This window comes from Podarcis raffonei, chromosome 8, assembly GCF_027172205.1.
Source record: "Podarcis raffonei isolate rPodRaf1 chromosome 8, rPodRaf1.pri, whole genome shotgun sequence".
In the NCBI taxonomy this organism is placed as follows: Eukaryota; Metazoa; Chordata; class Lepidosauria; order Squamata; family Lacertidae; genus Podarcis; species Podarcis raffonei.
Window position 1 is genome coordinate 48,373,934 of NC_070609.1, and position 25,865 is coordinate 48,399,798.

Genomic DNA, 25,865 nt, shown 5'->3' on the forward strand with positions numbered 1-25,865 from the left:
TATGTCCCCATACATGCACCATACAAATAAAGAGTGGACACATAGTCCTACAGATACAACCGGCCCTTTGAGGGTGACCAAACTGCTGATGCGGCCCCCGATGAATTTGAGTTTGACACCCCTGCTCTAAGCCTTTTCTATGTTCAGTCAAGGTTCAGTGGATCATCACCAGAAACATTTTGAATTGCATAAGATACATTATTGAGCAATAGGTCAAAAATTTATTTTGGGAATGTTGATCTTTATAGCGCATGATGATCAATGTGACAACTTGTGCAAGAGCTACAACACAGGTGACATTTCTTAAGTGTGCATCTAAGATGCTTTAAGTGTACCACATAATGATACAAAAAGTTACTGTGACAAGCATGTGTACCATAACAGGTACATTAATCAGGATTGTCTGCAGCTCCCTGTTATGTTTGTAGCCTAAGTGACAAACCAATGTTTGCCTGTGTGAAACAGTCCTAATTTCTAAAATTTATTGTACTCACAGTGAGCTTATATACTTTGCTTTTCTTGTTCCTTTCATTCTCTCTTCGACTTGCAGTGAATAACTGTCCCTTATTGGTAAAATGAAACAGTCCTGCCCTGCCCAGAAAGATTAGGCTTAATTCAATAGCTTGGGAAGAGGTGAAGAGGTAATTATAATGCTGAACCATATCCTGAATGGCTGTGTGCTTAGATCTCACTGATCCTCAAATTGGATAGTCACCCTGAACCTCCTCAGCAGTGGATATGAACTTTATCCAGTGGTTTGGGGAATCTTGTGGCAACACCACTAATATCTGTATTCTTTAGTTCAGTGGTTTCCAGCCAGTGAGCTGTGGACGCCTTGAGGGGCCATGGAATTATTGCAAGAGGTTTGCAAAGCAGCATTTTTTAAAAATCAGCATAACACAAGAGATTATTACAATATATGAGTTATCCAACACAAGAGTACAATAACTATTTAAAGTGATTGATATTTATTATACTGATATTGATGGAATCAGCAGCTCATGGAAAATATGTTAGGATCATGCATCTAATAGTTTATATAAGTTAATCAGATGCACGTTAGTGAGTAGATGGAAGTTCATTCCAGTGGTGTAGCGTGGGTTGTCAGCACCCGGGGCAAGGCAAGTAATTTGCGCCCCCTAACCCGTGGATTTGCGCCCCCTAACCCTAACCCCCAGATGTTGCGCGCGGTGCGGCCAGCCCCCCCTGCACCCCCCACGCTACGCCACTGGTTCATTCCGACTTCATCAGTCTAGTACCTCCTAAGCTGAGAGGTTTCCAAGTGAGTAGATACCCTGAGAATGCTACAGAGAAGCTCATGGTGGCAGATAAGGACAAACTTTTTATTTCCAATGAGGTTATGCACCCAATTTCACCACCCTTTCCCAAGTACACAGGTGGTGGAAAACTCAGTCCAAAGATGACCGAATGCTTGTTAGGTCACATAACTCTGCCTACCAAGCAGCAGTAAAGGTGGTAAAGAAGAATTACTTTTCTACCTCCATTGTATCCTCAGAGAACCATCCAGCAGAGTTGTTTCAGGTGTTCTGTAGGCTAGTTGTACCAGAAGTAGGACTTCCGGGTTAGCGCCATCGGCTAATGGCGGATTCCCTCCGAGCTCCGGAGGGAATCGGCTCCGTAGGAGTTGGGTCTTGCCGCCGCGGCGACGCGGGGACCCTTAGAAATCACAGGCAGTGAAGCCTGTGAACTTGGTGACTCGGCGGGCACCATTAGCGCCCCCCCGACCCGCGAAGGAGCCTTTTTAAAGGCTACGGAACAGGGGACGGGGTGAGTGGTGCGGTGCTGAGAGTCGACTGCTTCTCCTGCGGAGTGAAGCTGCGCTGCCATGGCCGGAGAGCGCTGACTACTTCTTGTGAATTGGACCTCAAAACAACAACCCGTGAGTAGTACGGAATTTGGATTTGCAAAGAAAATCTTCTTTGAATTAGGCACGATCGGGGAAGGCGTAAACAGGAAGTCCGTCTCCCCGTCCTGTAAACAACCTAAAACAAGTACCTGCTAACTAAGGTCGATTCTTTCTCTTTATTGGGCAAAAGATATTAATTTCACGATTTGGCACTACAAGTAATTGTACTGGAGGATAAGAGCTAATTTTGGGAGCTGAGGTACCACCACCCCCCCAGACCCGGGAGTGATCCGCGAGAGAGCCTGTTGGAAAGGTATTGAAGAATTTGACAGCTGTCAAACTAGCTGTCAAGATGGAAAAAGGGAACTTTGTTTCTACTGCTTCTGCTGGCTATATCTGTGACAATTTGATTATACTTTGTCGAAAATAAGGAAGAACTGATACAAACTAATTTGATTTTTGGATTTGAACTGGAAGGAATACTAAGTAACCAAAATCCCTCTAGAGGGGGTTTTGGGACATTACAAGAATGGCTGAAGGAGGGGAAATTCAAGCTAAGTTGGACAGAGTTTTTGTTCTCTTGGGAAAGCTACAAGGCCAAGTTGATGTTTTGGTTACAAATGTTGCAACTCTGGACTTAACAGTAAACAAATTCATTGAATTTGATAAGGATTCGACTCAGGAAGCTTATGCAGCTGGCCAAGAAGAGAAACTTGAGAGATTTGAGAGTGAGGGGAAAGAGGTATATGTTGTTCCTGAGGAAAAGGAAGGAGGAGCTGCAATGTTGTCAAAGATAAAGGAAGGCCAGAGGCCTGACACGATGGCTACAAAGGAAAATAAGAACTTGATGATGAAAATCTGGTTTGAATTGGAAACTGAAAAATGGAGGGATCTCCTTATGTGGAGATCTGAAGACCTAAGGATTACAAATTTGATTAAGGTGGAAGGTGGAGCTTTGGGGACATTTGGACTTGAAAGGATTAAGAAACAAGATTCAGGCTCCACTTTTAAATATGGAGGTCTGGCTGGAGGAAACATGGACCTTATTGGGCTAGAGCTTCTCCGAGATTTGCTGTTTAATACCAAGGACTACAAAAAAAACCGGCAGAGAGGAATTGAGAGAGAATTAAGAGCCTCGGACGTGAGATCTCCAGGCTGATAGTAGATGGACTGATGGACGTTTGTTGGGGATTGAAACCGGGAAAGGGGGGGTGGAGTCTGGGAATCCAAAGGGTGTATAATTTAACCTGTTCTGTTTTTATTTCGTTTGGATATTTGTATGAAAATTGGGGAAAACGTGGAAGGGAATTTAGGCCGACTTTAGAAAAAGGTTTAAAGAATAAGCAATGATGTATAAATATGAAGTCTATAAGGCAAAATTGGCTTTTTTAAAAGAACTAAATATAAAAAGGTTTAAAAATAGGGACAAGAACTTGTTGAACCAACAATCTGAACTGGAATACAAGAGGGAGAGGTGTGGGGAAGTCAGGGAAATATGTTATAGAAAATAAGGATTGTGAACTTTATGTGTTTTTAAACTTCTTTTGTTTTTTTCTCTTTTTTGATTTTTTATTGTATTATGGTGGAAAATCTTAATAAATACCTTTTTTTAAAAAAAAAATAGTTGTACCAGAAGTAGTGGATGGGTCTCTGGAGCACTCAGCAGCATGCTGTGATCAATTTGCACTACACTTTGAGGATAAAGTAACTTAGCTCCATAGTGCCTTCAATGCCACTGTCATTGGTGTTCCAGCTGATGTGTCCAATGCAGTGCCTTCCTATGCTCTGAGGGATCAATTTCAGTTTATGATAATGTGGACATGACTCTTATAATGATGCAACTGGCTTCTTGCTCTCTTGACCCCTGCCCATCTTGGCTGGTGAAAGCTAGTTCTGGGGAGTGAGGTTGGCTGGATGTTTCCAGGGTATAGTGAACACATGCTTTACAACACAGTGTGATGCCTACTGCCTTTAAACTGGTGGTAGTGTGTCCACTCCTGAAGAAGCTCATCCCAGATTCCATGGTATATAACTACTACTTCCTGGTTGCAAATACCCCTTTTTGGGGAAGGTGGTGACAAGAATGCTGGCTGAGCAGTTGCAGGAGTTCCTGGAGGATATGAATTATCTAGATCTGTTTCAGTCTGGATTCAGGTGCAGTTTTGGGACAGACTCAGTCTTGGTTACCCTGATAAATGACCTGAATCGAGAGTGGGACAGGAGAAGTGCCTCTCTGCTTCTGCCTAATCTCTTGTCCGCTTTGATACCACTACCCATGGTATCCTTATGGACTGGCTCTGTGGGTTAGGCATCAGGGGCATTTTTCTACTGTTGTTTTGCTTCTACTTACAGGGTGTTTCCAATGAGTAGCATTAGAAGATAGCTTTTTTGGTTTAATGGTCTTTGCACTACAGTGTACCACTGCATGCAATCTTGTTCTCAATGCGGTTCTTTCTTTCTATCATCTGTCTATCATCTATTTCAAATTTTTGTTCAACATCTGTATGAAGCCACAGGGTGCACTCTTTTGGAGTTGGGATGCAAAGTGACATCAGTACAAAGATGACACACAGCTCTACTTCTCCATAACATCTGAGTCAAGAAATACTGTGCAAAATCTGAACCATTGTCTGGGCACAGTTGTGGAGTTGAGATCCAGTAAGCTGAGCTTGAACCTTGGGAAGACAGAAGGATGGAGGATTGGTGGTCCCCACGTCTAGGAGATAGGCCAGTTGCCTGTTCTATACAGGTTTGCACTCCCTCTGAAAGAACATGTTCAGAGTTGGGGAATTATCCTGAATCCATCCATGTTGCTGGAGGATCAAGGTAGCCTCAGTGACTAGGAGCACCTTTTACTAGCTATGGCTGGTATGCCAACTATGACCATTCTTGGACAGGAATAGTCTGACTGCTGTGATTCACTCAGGACTCAGTTATTGCTATGTGCTCCATGTGGGGCTACCCTTGGACCTGGTCTGGAGGCTCTAGCTTATGCAAAATGCTGCAGTTAGACTGTTGATTGGGACAGACTATTGCCAACACATAACTCTGGTGCCTGTATGCTACCCAGCCAGGTTCATTGTTCTTATTTACAAGGCCCATAACAGCTTGGACCCAGGATACCTCAGGTATTGCCTGATTCTTCATATTCCTGTTTGATTACTGAAGTATTTGGGGTAGTCACTGTTGGTGGTCCCCCATGGCTCAGATGCACAGATTGCATCCACAAGGAGCTGCCCACTCAGTATAGTGGGCCTAATTTTATGAAACTTCCTTTCAGTTGAGGTCACACAGGGCCCCTTCCTGTTGAACTCCCAGTGTTTACTGAATACTTTTTAAATTAAATTTTAATAAGACTATTTTAAATTAAATTCTGATTTTATTGTTTTAACTCATTTTAGTCTTATTGTATTTGGTTTCCTGTATACCACTTGAGATTACTGTGATTAAGTGGTATATAAATTGTTTAAATAAACAAAATAAATAAATGACAAGCAAAGTACCACAACATCTTACAAGGGTGACTTCAGATGCTATGTAAGCATCAGGACACAGAACATTTCAAGTCTTCTACCCTATGTACAGATTTACCACAATCTTCAACCTCTGCTGAAAATGATCAGCTGCAGGTTCCCCTTCCTGGATGCTGTGATGCCTGCTTAGTGCTGCTGTTGCTTGTTTTCATATTCTGAATCCTGTGCATTCCCTCATGTGTTCCATTAGCTGCTCCAGATCCTTTTTTGGCTGAAGAGCAGGATTAATTAAAAAAAGAAGAAGAAGAAGAAGAAACATCAGCAATCTTGCAGCTAATTGCCAGAGTGCTCCAAAAGCCAATTGAGGCTTCATTCCTGGTCTATACATGAACCCATTCATCAACTGGTGGGCTAAAAGCTTGTAGAACACCCCATCTATATTGCTGTTTGTGTTTAAATATCATAAACATAGGGCTGTACAAAGAACAGGTTTGACAGGTCTCTAGCCAAAGAGGTTTCCAATCTAAAACTTCTTCCATTCACCATCCTTTCCAATAAAGCCTTGTCAACTGTTTTCCTGTATTTTGAATGGAATGGTGTATCCACAATAAGATGCTTGGATTTCCACCAACCATGCTGGAAGCTGTTGGGACTGTGACAGTGCTGATGCCAGATTCCCTCTTGTTTTGAAGATGACTAACAGAATAGCAGCAAAGCACTGAAAAGGCACAAAATGGCATTTGGCCAGTGCCTATGAATCATAAAATGGGATAATAAAATCATGAAAATAATCTCCAAAAGGCAAAATAAATTACCCAAGTTACTGCTTATTTGCATGTACAGTTTGACAATAGAGCCATAACCATAAATGATTTATGCCTGCTTTAACAATGCACTCATTTTACTGAAAGGTGGTCAGCACTAAGACTTCTGTGGCATGGTGCCATTTGTTGACAGGCTAATGTTTCAGCAGCAATACATTAAATTATGAATATCACTATCCTAACATGGAAGGTTATTGGCTCAATATGCTTAATTAACCCAGCCTGAACTATGCCCACAAGCCAGTGTGGACCATCCCTGCAGTGCTAGAATAGGGGACAAAGATTAGAAGGGTAAGAACTCACTTCAGCTTTTATGCAATGAGACCTTAAAAGCTGAGCAGTCCTCAGATGCTCTTCCAGGGACAGTTGGGCTGTATTTTTCAAGTTGCAGCCTGTCGATAGCTGAGTCCTTATTGATAAAACTGCTAATAAGAGGAGACAGTTATTGGATGTCTCAAGTACGAAGTAGCAGAAGGGCTATAAACTAGGCTGAGGGGCTCCAGGAGGCGCAAAAGGGTGGCTTATCGGGGCCACAACCTGGTAAGGAGATGAGTGGCTCTGCTAATAACATTAGCAGGGATTTTTTTGCATGCATCCTAACTGGAAAAATCAGACACTTACCACTTATGGCACCAAAACTTACCTTTCATTCAGTATTTCATAAAATGGAATAAAATTCTGAATCATTGGTCCTTTAATTCAGATTTTGCAAATTGTTCAATGCTTTCAGATTACTGAGGTTCTTGCCTACAACTGCTTCCTTCCTACAGTGCTGGAGCACAAAACATGCTCTATTGACTTTTAGACTCTTCTTTCCATATTCTGCATACTGTTAAACCCCATCAATATCTTCTTCCTGGGTCCTGCACTAGCTGGCTCCCATTGTATGTCCTTTCAGAGAAATATTTTTTCACAGGGAATGCACTGGTCTCAAGTATTATACATATATCCATCCCTGGATAATCTAAGACACATTAGAAATAAAGTTATATGGTAGTAGGGGTCATGGAATGGCAGTATATTATATTCTCAGTGGGTTGAAACATATACTGTAGGTAGGGAGCTGGATTGTAAAAAACTTATGAGCTGTGTTTAGTTCCCATCTCAAGGAGCCAATGTAGTCTTCTCTTATTTTAGGATGGAAGAGTCCTTACCAAGGACCTACCTGGAGAGGAGTTCAATCGCAGACTCTGTGCTTCATCCATCAGCTGGACAATCAGATGCAGAAATTATTTCTTCATCTTTGATTTATTAGACTTTACCAGAACCAAAAGATGCTATGAAACAGTAAAGGGATTGGTCTGAAAAAATTCATACAGAAATTCACCAAAGAGTCAATTAATCTGCAGAAACAAACTGTTCATGCCCACTTGGTGACTCTGGGCCTCCTTACTACCATCTGGATCTCAAAGACGCATGAAAAGAAGAGCCTAGAAAGGAAGTGCAAGAGACACCAACAGGTAGGAAGCACATGGTGCAATTTTCATTTTTTCCTGCTGAGTTTTTAATGTATTGTATCCCATCCACCACCATTGTCATTTTAATAGAAGGACGGTATAACATTTTCATACATATTGTTAGTTATTTATACCACCCTTTCCATGAGTCAAAAGCTGGTTTACAACAGGTAGAGAGAGAGAGAAATCCACAAAATAACATAATCCTTAACAACACCTAACAAATCAGTAAAATACAATTACTAATACATAAGTAAATAAATCATCAAATTTTCTAAAGCAGTAACTCTCATAATACCGTGAGCCACCATTTCACATTTATCCACCCCTCCCACAATTAAATTCATAAAAAAATTTCAGAAGAGGTGTTAGGGTAGAACAGACTGAAACATGAACTCTGTCATTTTCACAGTTAGGGAGGATTGCCACTCTGTCTCTTTGTCGATAACAAGTCATTAAAATGAAGATGGGACCATAGTGCTAGGTCTTTTTACTAATCATGATGGCTATATGCTATCTATATCAAAGTATGCCTCTGAACATCAGTTGCTGGGGATCACAAGTGAGAGAGTGCTATTGCGCTTATGTCCTGCTTGTGAACTTCCCATAGGCAACAATATAGCCATGAGGACAAATCCCTATGGAAAATCCACAAGTAGGACATGAACACAATAGCATTCCCACCCCCACCCCCACTTGTGGTCCCCAGCAACTGGTGTTTAGAGGCATACTGGCTCTGATACTGGAGCCATCATGACTTACAGCCACTGATAGCTTAATTCTCCATGCATTTGTCTAACCCTGCTTTTAAGCCATCTGTGTTGGTGAACATCACCACATCTTGTCATTACAAATTCCATAATTTTATTTTTCACAATTGATATACAGCTTAATTATGATAAGTCTCCAAGCTTACACAAATAAATCAATGCAATGAAAATAAAAATCAATTAAAGCGATAAAATCAGAATTCAGTTAAAATACCCAATGGAACAAAAAGTCTTCATTAGGTGTCACGTACTCAACAGGAAAGGGACCCATCCACCCTCTGTTGGAAGTTCCATAAAATTGGGCCCACAATACTCAGTGTGTGAAGATGCCCTTTCTTTTGTGCATCTTGAATCTTCAGCTTCATTGGGTGGCCCTGAGTTCTATTCCTAATTTTACACATCCATTATGCCCCCTATTACTTACCTTTTTTCTAAAGTAAAAAGCCTTAGATATTGTAACCTTTCCTCAAATAAGAATTGCTTCAAGCCACTGATCATTTTCTTGCTGTTTGCAGCTCTGCAACATCATTGAGGCACAGTGTCCAGAACTGTACACAGTATTTCAAGAGTTGCTGCACCGTAGATATTGACAGTTTTATTTGGATTCCTTTCTTAATGATTCCCAACATGGAATTTGTCTGTTTCATAGCTGCTGCATACATTGTCATTCAGCTATTCGTCACGACATTACGATTTGTTGTCACTGTCGGTTAAGACCTGAATAGTATATATGAAAGTAGGATTTTTCTTACCCCAATTTCTATCATTTTACACTTGCTTACATTGAAACACACTTGCCATTTAATGCCCATTCACCCAGCTTGGGGATATGTTTTAATCACCTTGTATGACTTTGTGTTATCAGCAGAGGGTGCTATGGTAGTGGACAGAGACATCAGGTGATGAGATGGGGCCATACTTGCACTTTGTCTCCCCTTCTGGCCTGTCTTCCATCCCCAATAACTTAGGTAGTGTTACTACTAATGATTGCCAGGTTGGTGAGTGGGAAAATACCTACTGTCTCTGATTTGATTTTGGAAGAATATAACAACTAGGCAGGGATTGGTGAGAACTAGTTGGATGAAAAGGGGTGTGTATGTTTCCCCATTTGGACAAGGTTTCCATTTTCTGAAGGAAGCAATCTTATCTCTAAGAGCTTTCTTGATTTGGCTCATTAACCAAGCTGGCATCCTCTTGGCCTTAGTGATACCTTTCCTGAATGTATTATACATTCTAGCTGAGCTTCTATTATTGAGAATAACCTCCAGATATTTTAGAGATATTTAATCCATTTGACTTTCTCTTTCAAATTCCTTTCTACCAGTCACCTCATTTTTCAGATGCACCTCTTTTGAAGTCAAATGTGATGGTGTTGGATTTTCTTGGCAGTTTTCCACTTAACCATACAGTGGTACCTCGGGTTACAAACACCTTGGATTATAAACACTTTGGATTACAGACTCCGCTAACCTGGAATCAGTACCTCGGGTTAAGAACTTTACCTCAGGATGAGAACAGAAATTGTGCGCTGGCGGCACAGCGGCAGCGGGAGGCCCCATTAGCTAAAGTTGTATCTCAGGTTAAGAACGGTTTCAGGTTAAGAACGGACCTCCGGAACGAATTAAGTTTGTAACCAGAGGTACCACTGTTTGTTGAATTTGATAGTATTATAATCAGTGTTCCAAACCAATTCAATACCACTTGCATCTCACATCAAGTCCTGGGTGCCACTTAGGATTAAGACCAGAGTCACTGGCTGGCTGGCTGGTTCCATGACCAACTGTTCCAGGACACAGTATTTTGGGGTATCTAGAAATTTTCTTTATTTGTAGTTACTCGAACAGTCATGCATCTAATCTATGTGAAGATAATAGAAGCCACCCATTACTATAGCACTTCCTCTTTTGGCTTTCTCATTGGTGTCATGCTCCACCTCAAGTTAATCCTAGGCATTTTTATTGGGGGCACAGTAGTACATCCTCAGTACTAAACTATTTTTGAAGCCTGGTATTACCACCCACAGTGATTTTGTGGAGGAGTCCACCCCTTTTGGGATTTCTAGTGTTGAATTCATATGACCTCTTTGACATAAAGAGCAACACTACCTTCAGCACACCCTTTCTGTCCTTCCTATAGAATTTGTATTTGATGATAACCATGTCCCACTGGTTCTCTCCCTTCCACCAGACTTCCATTATGCTCACTATATTTCTGCTCTCCTCTAAGACCAAGCACTCCAGCTCACTCATCATGGTTCAGAAACTTATTGTATTAGCCTATAAACACCTATAGGGTGCCTCTCCACATCTGCGCAATCATAAACAATTTTACCCTCATTATCCTTTTAGGGCAGATTTGTCTTAAACTGTATACACCCTAGTTCCTGCTGGTTTTCCTCTAGGGATCTGCCACCTTTTGCTTCTTAGCTGGTTCAGCTCTGTTTCATATAGAGCCCACCCATAAAAGCCTAGGTTGTAGTTTAAAGATGGAGATAAATGGGTGTACAACAGTTGAATTATCTCTCACCATATAACCTTGTTTGTCCCTCTTGAAATCCCCTACCCGTTCTAATGTTGTCTTCCTCTTCCTTCCATACCAACCAATGTATTGCCTTCAGGATTAACATTGATTGCATTATATGTTTCCTTGTGGGTATCTCAGCAGTGATAGGAAGTTGTAGTCCTAGCTATATTGCTTTTGGGGTAGATGTATGGAGCACAAAGACAAGATGTACCTCTTCATGTTGGCAGTGTATGTGCAAGATGGGTCTCACAAGCCCCACTGATATTGGATGTAATGACTAATGACCACCAACATTCCACCCTCTTTCTACCAATATTTTCTGGTGGCATTCAGTCAGCACATAGCAGGATGCTTGCTGGGCCCTGTAATCATGATGATTCTGTTAGTGCAGTTCTAAGGAATGCTGCATGAGTGATGAAATGCTCTTCAGGTTTATCTGGGACCTACTCAGGTCCTATTCTTTCAAAGAGTATCAGGATGGGCAGTGAACATCTGTAGACAGTTTTATTAGGCACTCTAATTAGCTGCTATAACCTTTCCCCCAAGAATCTGACTTCTTAGGCTGCCAGCAGTATCCAGAGGCACCAGCATCTCCCTGCCTTTCTGAGAGTTAAAATAAACAGTTTTAGGTTCTTGTGTCTTTTACATTTCCTTTAAGCTGCATGTTTTGGCTGTGGGCCCAAGTGCCCAGGGAAAGCTTCCAGTGCTAGCTCTAAACCTTGCCACATGGTTCCCAGGATAAATGACCCTTTGAAAAACTAAGGTACCTGCATGGGTGGTTCCTTCCACATTCTGGACCTGCTAGGATCCCTCACTTCCTCTGGGGTCTAGAAGTCCCCCTGCACTGCCTGCAGGGAACAGTCACATCAACAGTGAAAATGCTCTTGTTCTGGAGAAGGGCCCCATTTCACCTCAGGTACAAAGTATTACCATCTGAATACTGTAGAAATCCAACAAGCCCACAACAGATGTATCATGCTGAAAGAAGATGTGCATCACTGTGTGCAAGAGATGAGGTATAGGATTTTCTTTATTGCACAAGGAATGGCTTGTGTGATAAAGGAAGCCTTTGAGACCTGAAGTGATTTATCCTTTTGCACATGCAGATAGTCAATACTGAGGGGCAGCCACACTAATAACTTAGTGCAGGAAAGCCTTATGGACAATGATCTTGGTCAGCAGGAATTTGTATGTGCAGATGTGGGGAGCAATAAGAGCAATCTGCAAGGAGGAGGTGATATACATATGTTTTAAATTGTGCATTCATAATAATATTGGGGCTGTTACATGCAACCTGGCTTTCAATACTGTTTGCACCTTCAAATAGTTCAGGGTGATCATACTGCATTGTTTGGAATAGGTGCATGTCCTATGGCTTCCTACTGAAATCCAGTAGCTTTTCATACCACAAATGTTCCAGGGGTTTTATGACCTGCTTTTGTTGTGCTATATTATTATTATTATTATTATTATTATTATTATTATTATTATTATTGATCAAATTTGTATATCACCCTGCATTTGAAGATCACAAGGTGGTTCACAACATAAAAATACAAAATGAGAACACAAAATACATAATAAAAACAAGAACAAAAAACCCAATAACTCCCCTCCTATAAATATATTTGAAAGGACATAGTGTGAACTATAATGCAAGAGTTCCCCTCCAGATGGCAATAACACAGTAACATTGGGGAAGCATTCTACAAATTCTAAAAATAAAGTAGAATTATGTGCAGATGGTCTAGTATATATCCATCACTAATACACTATTATTGCTTGGATGACATGTTGCAGAATACACCAGCAAGAAAACTCCAGTTTGTAGGGGGCCCAATTCACAATCAAAATTAAAAGCCCAAGTAAACAAAAAATCAGATATGAAGACTCCTCTCTTTTAAATGTGGCCCGTTAATTCTGATTTGCATTTTAATTCTTTGCTAGGCAAGATGAAGGGAGGGAGTAAGTGTGTTGCTGGGTAGGTCCATACTTGTAACTAAACACTCTTAGCAGTTTTCCCCAAGGAGGAGGCTGAGGGAAAAGAGGAGATACTTTCAAGCCAGGGAACTCAAGAGCTTGGAGGGCTGCTAAAAGCACTTTTCCTGAAACTCAGAGCATTTTGAGATAAAGGTGTTTGTTCAATACAACTTCAGAACAGGACGATTCCAGGTCCCCAGAGCCACAATTGTTAATGCACCTTATGCTAGAGGCCCCAGCAAGCACCCACTTCTTCATTTTGCCATTTTACTGTCACCTCAGTATTTTCAAAACCCACTGGTTTATAGTGTAATTCTACTTAGAAGTAAGCCCTGTTGAATTCAACAGCATTTACAGTATTCAAGTGAGTAAAGGACTGCAGCTTAAGTCACCAGTGCTCTTGGGTACATCATGGAGAGGTGGCTTGCTGTACCAGGTAGTCCAGTATTGTGAACTAGTAGAGGACCGGGTTAATGGGAGAGAGTGTGCTAGTAAACCAAATGTGTTTCCTGTGCTTCCTTGGATTTCAGTGGAAAGCACAGAACCTTTGCATGTGAAGAATCTTGCAGCATCTTAGACACTGCCAGGCTCAAACTCCACACCACAGGATACATAACAAAAGCAATATGAGACTAACATTCACTGGATGAAAAAAAAATCTCTGCCCTAGATGTTCATTTTATGCTGTTTTTAAATTGCAATTATAGTTAGCTGTTTTTGTTTGTAAATTACCTTGACACTTGCCAAAGGCCATTCATAAATTAATAAATAATTGCATTTTTTATTTTGGGGAAAGTTGATGTAACTGACCTGTCCCACCAACCCACTTCACACAGCCTGCAGCAGAAAGTGCTTTCATTTTCCTTGCTAGATTGGCTCTAGCTGCTGGGTGGAAGTGCAGGAGATTCTCTGAGGCACAGGCCCCAAGGGTGGGAAAGAGTTGGTTATTTTATCCCTCTGTTGCCGGAAGCCACCAACGTGTGACTCCCCAGCTGCAGCACATTTCGTTTCTGAAGCGTGATGCAATTGGATGGCCTGGTCAGCAGTGCTTCCTTAACAAGCCTTTCAGCAAAGCCTTCACATAAAGCTCAGCCAATCCTGTGATTCTGGCAGATGCTTACTCATGCAGACTCAGCTGGGAGACCTCACTGTTCAGAAAGATTCAGTCAGAGTTTCAAGTAGATTGTTCCTCTCTCTCCACTGAGAGACTTAAGGGCTACACCAGGGTTCCCTTTACCATTCCATCCCCCTTTTTCCAGTGTGACTGGGAGCCAAAAGCATTTGCTTTCCCTGCCCCCTCTGGGCACTTTTTCTTATCACCATTCAAACAAGAGGAATAGACATCCCATGTAGCAGATCCTGATGCCTGTGTGTTGCTATCCCATTATGAACACTCCAAGCAGACAGATTCTATTTTGCAGAATGAAAACAAGTGTGGCTGAAGCTTAGTAGCTTGCTTCTGTGAGTGCTGCTCTCTTGATGCTTAGTGTGAAAACCTGATGGCCCTCTTACCCTGCAAGTCCAGTTAAACAAGATGTCATTGTTGTCTCACCACTACCCTGATGCTGGGAGTCATCCAGCCTTTCCTGTCAACCACGGGCAGAAGACCCAAGCCTAGAGGACCAGCAACATATGCAGCTGCTCAGAGTAGGTGCTTCTCATAGGCTCAGGCAGTGAAAAGTGTGAAGATCTCACTCTTCATGTAACTTGCCTGTAATGTATATGAGGAATATAACAACTGAGGGACAGTCAGGTTGCAGAATTGCAGGACCCCACTGCATAAACCTGCATAAAATTCACCTAATAACGAAAAGTGTGCAGTTCTGATTCTTGGGAGGCCCTTTGATGTCAGAGCCTTCCTCTCCAGTGCTGATGGCTCCTCTGAAGCTCTAGCCCACTTGATGTCATAAGAGTTTTTAAAGGGGAGGATTTCTGGGAAGTGGCTGAGATCTAGAGGATTCTAAACCCTCTCACTCCCCTACCATACCCTCAAATTGGGAGATTTAAACATGCTTCAGAGTATGTCTAAACTCCCACCAACCCACCATTTCCCCTTCCATTGGACACAATTAAAAACAACCAGGAAACAGATGGAAACATCATTTGTTCCTCCAGTCTCACTTATGCTAATGGCTCAAGCTCAGATAAGGGCGTTAAGCTACCTTGATAACTCCCACATTAGGATTGCGGTCTAATTTGAACATAACAGTCTGTTGAAGAGAATAGGACCTACAAATGCCCACATTGGCTTTTGAATGAGAAATTCAGTATATGTCCTAAATAAAATTTTAAAACAATAAATATGCAGATGTCTAGTGATGCAAAGGAGGTTAGTGCAATGTCCATAGAAAATTGGAGGCTATTACTAACTTCTGCTTCTATGGTAAGAAGATTTAAATTTTTTTTTAAAAAAAAATTATTTATTTATTTATGGAACACCCATTATATGTGCTTTTCATTTCATGTGTAGTTTACATAGACAATAAAATACCAAAATAGCATTTACAATAAAATAACACTTTTAATATTTAATAAAGAAAATTTACAAAGCAGGATGCTAAACAAAAAACAACAACAACTAAAACCAACAAAACACAGTAGCCAAAACAATTTAAACATGGCATCAAACACAGCAAAAGAGAGCTTGGTGGAAAAATTAGAGCACCTGGTAAGATTGTCATTAAAAGTCCTGTGAAAACAGGAAGGGCTTCTTCACCTACAACTAAAAAATCATGGAGTGTTGGTGCCAGGCAAACCTCTCTGGGGAAGGCATCCCATAACCTGGGGTCTGCAGGAGGTCCTCACCCACAGAGCACAGTGATTGGGTATATACTGGGTATAATATTTCAGGTATCCTGGTCCCATGCTATAAAGGACTTTATATACCAAAACCAAAACCTTGAACTTAGCCCAGTAATAGTTTACAGAGGTGCATTCCACTCCAACCCCCTATCTGCCTTAGAGCTGTCATGTGTACCTCTAATTTACCCTCAGTGGACTGAAGCTTAGTTGACTCTTTCACATTGTGGCACCTTCAATTGCCATTATTCATATTTTAATTAAGAAATGCACTCAGGATTCTGATGTCTGAAATCTATGTCAAGACAAATTAATACAGATCTACAATTTGGCGGTAAAGGAAAGATGGGATGGTGCTCCTGGTTCTGCCTTCTGTAGGGAGACACACTAGCATAGGATTTTTTTTAGCCAGAAACTTGGAAGAGCAATATTTGCCTCTTGAACAAATGGGCAGAAAGAAACAACAACAAAATATTTTATTTCTTACTGTCTTTGAAGAAACTAGAACAGCAATGCCAGGCTATCCCAGAAAGCACTTGTACACACACTCTCCAACCCCTATTGGGAAAAGCAGGCTTTTGAACTATCTTAACAGACAGCTCTGAAGGCACTCGCAATGGATTGGTGGATACTGATAGGATACAGTGAACACACAGCACAGCTCCAGCTAGTAGTAAGCACTTCCAGGAAGAATATCATTCAAGTGTGCTGGCTTAAGCAGCACGATGAGCAAATGTTTTCCTGCAGCATTGGCTCTCTTTTAGGAGAGGAGGAACGGTTAAAGACTTCAGACTTTTTGAGAGGACCTCTTACCTTCTTCCTTCACCGTTATCTCAGCCTGGCAGCAAGAGCATACTATGCCAGGTAACAGGGGTATCTCTGGACTCACACCTTTTAGCTCTATAAGGGCTAATGTGTGTATGGCGTTTGCAGGATTGAGACTTCATAGAGATATGGGAAAAAATATTCAGACTAGGGATCATTAGTCCACCATTCCAAAATCTCTAGCTGTTCCACTAGAAAACTGCAGAAAAGCTTTGGTTGGGAGAGAAGGAAATAGGTAGTACTACTTCTTTAACAGCCAAGACAAAAGGAAAGCCAGGTTCAGCACTGTCCAGACCATAGCACCGGAGTACAGACCAGTTAGGCTTGCCTTTCAGTTAAGGCACCTGGTGAAAAAGTAGCAACACACACACACATGCGCGCAAAATCATTCAAAGACAGACGGGAAGCTGTCCAGTACTGACACAGACTTTCATAAAACTGGTGTGGGTAGGTGGGCATCTCAAAGCTTGGCACCTGCAGAATTCTTGGCTTTGGCACCCAAAAAGCTGAGAAGATGCCACTGCAATCCAGGTTTCAGTTGATCGGAGGAATTGTTGGAGAATCTGGGTCTCTGTAAGCCACTTTTGTAAACATTATTACTCATCCCCCTGAAAAATAAGGGGTTCTGTTTGCAGACAAGACGACTTGCACATACACTTCCTCATACTACAATAAATAAATATTCTCCAAGTTTAATGTTTGTCCAATGGGTTGTGTATCTAGCAAGACTATATTAAAGCAATTCTTGGCCTCATTTGATTTGAGCTTTAGAAATAAGGCTCCAGAGAGAGATTAACATATATGATCATGAGCAAGGTACCTGCAGTATTGCATCTATGAAAAGCTAGGATGCATGATTTTGTGCAGCTAGGTATCTGCATGTCAGGTAATGAAATGAGTGGCTATTAAGAGCTTCCCATAGCAATACATATGTGTAATTTTTTTAATGGTTCAGGTTTTCATGCAGAAAAGCAATAAACCAGGTATTTCCCAGTTGCATACAAGGACAGGCAGGCAGGCAAATATACCCAGGGATCTAACTCCTTTAAAGATTTATAGGATGTCTTGTGTGTGAGACTGTGGTTTTGAAGGTAGCTTTAGGCACGAGGAGGACTCTTTTAAAATATCATTTGATAGGTTTACCAAATCAAGTTATATGAATGGTACTGGGGAAGGGTGACTGCACCTTCAGCCTATAATTCAGTCCTAGGTTTTAATTTAAATTCATATTTACTTAATTTTCCTTAAACAGTGCAAACTCTTAGTAACTGTGCTTATTGGGATAAATTTTAAGTTGACATCAATATAATAATCAGACAGTACCAACTGAAGCTGTGTATAAGCAAAGACTTTGAATAAGAAAGAATTTAGCAAATATTTATACTGATTAAAGTTTTTTCTCCAACAATTAAAAATGTCACATTAAATATAAAATAGTTCCATTGTATTGTCGGCTGTCATACAAGGTCTGTTAGTAACAAATGTTAGTATAACAGGAATATTAGACTAGAAACAATACCCGATTGCTGCCTCTGTACAGTATGATATAGAAAGGTGATGCATAACTTAATTCACTGATAGCCACCCATTCTTATTGACTACGATACTATGTGCGGGGGGGGGGGGAGGTAGGGTGTTCATGAAGAAAAAAGTCTGTTTGAAGAGGCTAGAGAAAACTTCTCTCGAGAAGAAATGTAAACAGGTCTTCTGCTGTCTTTCTGTACAAAAAGGCAGATCCCGAGTCACAACCCTTTAAGCAATAACACACTTGCTGATATAAATCAGCCTTCTGGTTTGAGGAGCTTTGCAACAGTCCATCTCTCTGGCTCCCTTCTTAAGATCCCAGTGGCATTTCTGCATCTCAGCCCCAGAGGCTGCTTTGAATTGCCATTTAGAGAGAAGCAGCCCTCAAGAGTTTCTGATCTGTGAAGCCCTCACATTAATACATCAGCTCTACTTATTTAACAGCAGCCATTTCCTTTTCCTCCCCTGTGCTGTGGAGTTGATTCTGTTCAAACAAGAAAATTTCCAAATCAAAATACAATCAAAGCATTTATAGACTGTGCAGCTAAATTAGGAAAAGAAATGCTGAGAAGGCTGCATACTCCTGGTATTAGGTGTTGATTGCACATATCCATTGCAAAGGAGCAGAGAGAATGGGAATTCTGATAAATACAGTACCTTCAAATAGTTTACTAGTACCATGCCTAACACTTGTTTAGCAGCAACTGTTAGGAACTTTATACAGAAGTAATATATTGCTAGCTTAGTGGCTATACATCTAAGCTGACCCACATTTTCACAGCATTAGATGTGTTTACTTTTGCAAGCTGCATTCTCGCTCCTTTGCTACATTTTCAAGCAACAACAAAATTACTGTACATACCCTGAGGTGTCTTCTAGCAAGGAAGGTTACATTTTAGAAAAGAAGCTCAAGTCCATTGACCCCAAGGCAGTATAACTTTACCATGGCTCAAGGCAACAGGCAAGTTGAGCCAATGGAACTTTCAATCCTGTAACCTCTGGCTTAAGTGTACCCCTCCCCAGTTTAATTCAGATGCGGGGGGGGGGGAGCAGTCCTACTTCTGAAAATACCACAACATTGCAGCATTTCCAATAGCTTTTATTCCACAAGTTACTTCAATGTTTACCGTTTGATCTCTTTGTATAACTCAGTTTAGAGTGAAGAGTCAGTCTCATCCATGTTTGGGACTTTTATGGATCTCCTACTTCAGTTTACAGAGGGGGACTATATTCAGCCAAATCAGTGCTTGGCAGACCAAATGCCTTACAGCAAGAATCCCCACCTCACCTTTTCTATTTCCAGCATTTTTGTCTTAAGAGACAAAAAAAGCTAAATAAACTTGCTGGTTTTCACAAGGTGCTCCTACCTATGTAGCCATTTCACAAAAGAAAAGTTTGTCATTTCTTTTATTTTTCTTTAGGCAAATATTTAATTTTTGGGGGGGTTTTACAATGTGCCTTTTCCCAGTGTTAACGCCACATTTTCTCTGAATGTATGTATTTAGTTCACAGCAGTTATAGTGAGCTGTCTGCTCACCCACAAACATTTCTCTATTAATAAGAGTATTTTTTAATTTAATACCCATCTGGCAAAAACTTCAAAAAAATACAGCAGTTCACAAGGTGTATCAAGCACCTCTATTTGATCTCTGAGATACTATTGAGCCCACATCATTTTGGGCAATTTTGTTCTCTTCTGCGTTAGGAAGAAGAAAGCTTCCAATTTCTTCCATCCTGCCTCGAAGTCAGAGCTGTTCTTCCACCTCTACTTCTGGCACCTGCCAAAGCTTAAGCCCATAGTTAGCCAGGTTTTGATTATCTCCCCTACACCTTTTCCAGAGGCAGCTAAAAATGCCCCAGAGCACACCACTCTTCTGCTACTGCATATTAACCCATCTTCTGCCTTAGTGGTAAAAGCAGCCTTCTATTTAGGCCAACTTAGATCTGGAAATCAGAGCAGAACAAGACTGCAAGGGGGGGGGGGCGAACAGCTGAGAAAGCCAATTAAAGAATGATGCTTGGATCATCGTATTAATTGTACAGACAGATGTGCTTTGGCATGTTTACACTGATAGAATCCACATGTGAGAGGAGATGGAAGGACTGCAGTACACAAGCCAGCTAGCTGGGCTGAGGCACATACAGACAAACTGGGGATGGAAGAGCTGCCCATGATCTCTGGATAAGACACTATTTGCAGCAAGATTAAACACCCTACACCTCCCCAGATGTTCTCTTGCTTCCTTAGTAGAAACCCAAGCACTTTGGTTTGGCCCCCATCCCTGTCGCTTTTCTGCAGAGCTCAAATGCCAAGAGTAGTAGGAGGCATTCCTGCTACACAGATTGATCATCAATTTGGATTTCCTTCCCCAGGGATGAGGGGCACAAACTGTAGTTGACAGTTGAAAAAATGCACCCAGGAGCGTCCAGCACTCTCATTTCTAGAAAAATTAATTATTTTTTAAAAAACCATTTTGCCATCAAACTAAAACAAAAAGAGAACACAAACGTGTGGGTAACAAGTACCCGAAAGCGGTCACATAAATATCTGCAAGGCGGACACGGCACCTCCGCACGCCTCCTACGGATACATTCACCATTATGCATGCTTGTTATTACATACACACGAATAGTGGTTGCAGAATGTCTCAATTAAATACGTACAGTTTTAATCTGTTAGCTAGCATCTAAAATACCGAGAAAGCTCCGCTCGTTCGGTGCATTCGCTGCGACACGTTCTAAAAAGCCACCCAACCCCAAAGGAAAAAGCCGCTGAAGGATGCGTGCCTGTCCCAATTCGGCAGTCCCCGTTTACCGGTTGTCTTTGAGCAAACAAACATGTCCAGAGCCGGCCTCGCCACCCCAGCAGAAATGCAGGAAGCTGGAAGGGGAGGCAGAACGGCGCCCTTCCGAAAAGGGAATCAAAGCGCGGCGGAGGGCAGAAGATCTCCGCTCCAGCGGCTCCCGTACTTCCACGCCAGCCGCCTTTGCCGGACTTCTTCGGCCATTCCGGGGGCAAAGAACTTGGGCGGTGAGGAAGCTTCCTCCAAAGGCTCCAAACCCGGCGGCTGGCCGAAGCGACTCAGCGGGGCACGAGGAAACGGCGCAGCCCGTTACGGGGGCCGCGAAGAAGCGACCTTTGGTGGGGAACGCAGGAATGCAGCTGCTTCCTCCTGCGGCGACGGCACACCCGAAGCCCGAGACGAGCAAAGCCGGCCAACTCGGGGGCAGAGGATCGGGGCCGCGGCCAAGTTGGGCTCCTCCCGCCGAGCAGCAACTTTCTCGGCAACTTCCCGCCGCCGCCGCTGCAGCCCCGTCCCACCGCGGGGGAGGGGACGAGGAGGCGGCCCTGCGGCCGAGGAGCCCGATGGAATGCGGGGGGGGGGGTAGCGGCCCGGACTGGTCCCCGTTCTCTCTCTCCGCCTTCCCCCCTCCCGGTTTGGGAGAGCTTCCTCCTTTTCTCCTCCCTCTGGCCCTCCTGGCTGCCCCGCCGGCCCCCCTCCTATCTCCCTCCTCACTTGCCCGCTCCCTCCCGCGCCTCCTCCCCCTCTCTTCCTCGCCGCCGCCACCCCCCCCCCTTTCCCTGCTTCGCTCGCGCGCTCCCTCCCCCGCCGCCGCCTGGGCTGAATCTTATTGATCCAGAAGGTGGCTAATTAGCCCTTCCCGTCGTGCCTGGGTAATGAGGCACATGCGCACTGCACTAATCAGCCATTTTTTGCAGGAAACTAATTAGCAGAATAAAGATCCAAAGAGTTTTTTTTCTCCCCAATCAGCAGATCTGAGCGCGGGCGCTTCCTGCTCCGGCCGCCCCGCCAGCCCGGCTCTCGTCCGCTCGCCTGTCCGGGCCCCCCGCTCGCTCGCTCGCCCGCCCCGCTTCTTCCTTCCTCTGCTCGCTCGCTCGCTCCGGGGGGCGCCCGCCCGCTCCCGAGAACGATGCTGCTGCTGCTGCTGGGCAGCGGCGGCGGCAGCAGCAGCAGCAGCGCCGGCGACGCAAGTGGAAGCGGCTCCCGCCTGGCTCTGGCCCCCGTCGCTCCTGCTCCGGTCGCCGCCTCGTCCCGTCACCGCCACCCCGGGCTCCTCCTCGGAGCGCGCCGATCCTGCAGCCTTCATGGGATCTGTAGCCCCGCCGCCGCCGCCTTCTCCCGGGATTAACCGCCTCGCCGGAGCAGCAGCAGGAGGGGGAGACGAAGAAGAAGAGGAGGAAGGAGGGAGGACGCCGCCGCCAGCCGCGTAAGTGGCAACTTTTCCGCCGCCCCGCCTGGGCTGCTTTGCATGGGGCTGGCCCGGCCAGCCCCCCGCCTGGATCGGGGCCCCCCCGGGAAACTTTGTGTCCCTCGCCCTCGCAGGTGTTTCCGACCGATCGCAAGCAGGCAGGAGAGAGAGGCGGCCCACGAGGAGAAGAAGGAGCTGCCCGGGCTGGGCTGGCCGCCGGTCAGCGGCGAGGCGCGGAGGAGAGTCCGGCGGGCGGGCGGGCTGCCTCTCCGCTTTGCCTCGCCTTGGCAGGCAGGAGTGCCTCGGCGCTCGGCTCGGCAGAGGGTAGATTGATCGGCCTATCTGCATAATCGATAGGGCAGCGAAGAGGGTGGCCGGGAAATGGCTGCGATGCCCGCCCGCCGCCGCGGCTCCCCTCCGCCGGCCTCCTCGCCGCGCTTCCCGGGGAGGCAGCCCCTACCCCCTGCTCCGGAGGCGGTGCCCAGGCACGCTGCCTGCCGACATGTCACCGGAGCCCCCGAGCGCCCTCGGCCCAGCGCTCTCCTGCCTAGGTAGGGGGCACCCGGAGAGTTGCAAGCAGGAGTCCCCCCCCCCGCGCCCCAGTCCACTCCACCCTGGGGCCGGCCCCCTGTGCCTTGCTGGCTTAGTGCTGAGGAGTCGTCGTTCTGCGCTTATCTAAATATTTGCAACTGCGCCTTTTTCCTTTTTTCTTTTTTGCTGTTTCCTCTGAACAAACCGAGTCGTCTCCGCCGGGAGGGTGGTGGTGGTGGTGAAGAACAAATGTCCGGGGGTTTGCGGTGGATGGTGCCAAGTGCGTCTTTCGCCCAGACCTTTGTTTTGGGTTCTGAGAAGTGCCGGCCCAAACTACCCATGGAAGCCGTTCCGCAGCTCGCCGTGGTCGTCGGGTCCTGCCTTTGGGGACGCCTTCCTCAGGGGCCAGGAATCCTGCCGTTGAGCTGAGCAGGCTGGCAGCTTAGGAGGGGCAGAGGCTACCTAGAGGAATATTTCTATATTTTGGTTTAATTTTTATCTTGCTGCAGGAAGAGGGGGAAGCCCCCCTTCCCGAGCCTTGAAATTTAAGCAAATAAGGTTTGGTTTCCATATCTTGTCACAAAGCAACTTTGAATACGTAGGACATAACGCAAGACCAGCTATTCCAGTTACAGCAAACTTAGAAAGAAAGGAATGTTTCTGTCCTCATTTATTAGAAAGAGATGGGACAGGGGGAACAGGTTTTTTTTCTAAGCTATTACGAATTGAAATGTTTATATAGATCGTAGTGAGCCGTTTTCTGATGTGTATGTGAGCACCCCCCCTTCCAGTTAAAAAACTGAGGGAAGATTGCTGCAAGCAACACACTTTATGTATTTTTGTTCCATGTCTAGGAGGAGTGTTGGCAGGCATTATGTGGTTTTCAGTTACACAATATGTTATCATAGTTTTTAATCACTAAATTATTGCAGTGGTTATAGATTTACAGTCTTAAGGTATTGCATAGAAAAGCAATGAAAGCTTGGTATTAATCTGAGAAGTGTATTTTCTATTCATCTATACTCAAAATACTCCTGTACATTTTTAGTGGTTTTACCTATTTTTATATATAGTAAGTTTTTATATGTGAAAATCAATGTATGTGAGAAAGATAGGTGTGTGCTTTGTGCACATGTATTTCCTCAGCGTTAGGTAGCTAACAGTTCCCATACTAGCCATGGGTATCGCAGGAGTGAGGTTTGGACCCTTTGTCAGGAGGATTATCGTTCAGGAGGCAAATGAATTACCCATACTTTATTTTTCTTTTTTTCTTTTCATAAACTACCTGCATTGAAATCAGCTCTGATTGGAAACAGCTGTGCCCTGTTTTTTGTTTGATGTTAGTGACAAAGTGTGGCCTTGCATTGCTGTCCGCTGCAGCCTCTTTTATTATTATGTAACTGAATACTTGCCAGTATTAAGAATTCAGTATTAACAACCCGGTTTCACTGTCTGGTCCTGTATGAAGTGAAATGCTGGGCTTGGTTTTGGTTATAAACAGCAATATGAACGCAACATCGGCAGAAGGGAAAACTCAGTCGAGGAGAGCTTGCGGCCTCCTCTGCTTTGGCATACTTGTGCCCCCCCCCATTCCGACGATGACAGTTGCAATCCCTTATTTTTATTCTGCTGCTGTGTGTTGGTGCTGTGTTACTGGTATGTTTCATGGCTTTTTGTGAGAGGTCTCTTATGGAAAATATTTAGAAGTTTGTTTTGTTTTGGTCTCTTCTAAACAGGTCCTCCAGTTTGCTGATGTCATTTCCTTTCCTATTTGAACTGTTGTGCCTCCTCCAGTTTTCAGCTGGAGCCTGCGGAGGCATGTGGAAGTGCAATTGCAGAGCATGTTCTGGGTTCAAAGGCTGAGGGTCGTGTGGTGCATTTTCATCACTCTGTGGTCTCAGGGTCTGGCTAAACATTCCAGCATCAACTTTGTGGCTTGTCCTTGGGCCGCCATGTCAGGCAATGATTCATTTCAGTTTCCCTTTCTTTCTTTACATTTTTCCCTCCTCCACATCTTTAATTCTCTCTTCTGTTCTCCTTCTCCACCCTTTTTTTTTTTTAAGGTCCAATGACAACTTCAATTCACTTGCAAATCGGAGGCCAGCATTAGTGGGGCGCCTGCTGTGAAAAGAAGGAAAGTGTTTCAGGGTTTCTCCCCCTCCTTCCTCCACTTCTGTTTCTTGTCTCTATTTGAACATAAAATGCATTTTTTCTCCTTTGCTTTTGGTCAGTTGACTTTCTTTAGAGAGTAAAATCAACTCTGACACTCGGACTATTCTCTGCCTGGAAGTAGGCGTTTGTCGGTAACGAAGAACTGCGGGAAGGAAAAGCAGCTTCTCTTCTGCGTCTGAGAGGGCTGCTTTGTTTTAATTTTAAAAATGTTCTCTTTATATTTGGCTCTGAGGAAGAAGAGCTGCTAGGAAGTTTGCTTTTCTGCATCTGAGCAGAGGGGAAAATGAAGTGGCCTTGACACTTGACTTGATGGGAAAACCCCAGGTCACTTTCCATAGTGCTGGCCTTTTGTTCCCGGGAACTGAGCTAAGGTGCTTTTCAGTCATACCAAAGAAATCTCCGCACACAGCCTTCCCATGGTTATTGTTGGTGCACATTAAGCAGGGAGCCACTTGGTCCCGGATAAAAAGTGTAGACCTTTGTCCAGCCTTTTAAACTCTTCCTCTTTCTCACTTTCTATCCCCCCTCCCCCCCTTATGATCTTGTGGCATTTTGAGTTGAGGGAAGTTAATGGAATAGATTCCCTTAAAGAAGACTGGCCAGTAGTTGAGCAGCTGTAGAGGAACCGCTGCCTCCAAAGCAGGTGCCTGGATAGGGGCCTGCATTGTTGTTGCTCAATTACCGCACTCGCTTTTTATGAGGAATGTGTTGCGTTACAAAGGCATGAGCAGGGTTGTGTCTTAACTTGATTTTAAAGCGCTGGGTAGCGTATGTTTCAACACTGTAATCCCCGATGAGTGCATGTATCCCCCTGTTCTGTCGGCTTGAGATTGGCACTGGAAATTCAAGGAGGCAGCTGTATTATTCTTGGAGTATTTCTGGTGTGGTAACTCAGCATTGATTAGCAC

The 25,865-nt window shown here is 43.9% G+C and overlaps 1 protein-coding gene across 9 annotated transcripts in view; it reads left to right on the forward strand.

Moving 5' to 3' along the window:
- Nucleotides 1–25,865, forward strand: part of ZFHX3 (zinc finger homeobox 3) — a 255,803-nt gene that overhangs the window by 63,276 nt on the left and 166,662 nt on the right. For 3 of the 9 annotated variants that reach the window (XM_053399816.1, XM_053399814.1, XM_053399815.1), the window contains one exon: nt 7,302–7,624. The gene's annotated coding sequence lies outside the window, so the exon portion shown is untranslated. Of the gene's footprint in view, nt 1–7,301; nt 7,625–22,165; nt 22,273–22,703; nt 22,806–25,865 lie in introns of those variants that run through there. The other 6 variants (XM_053399811.1, XM_053399819.1, XM_053399812.1 and 3 more) reach the window with 5 other exon arrangements.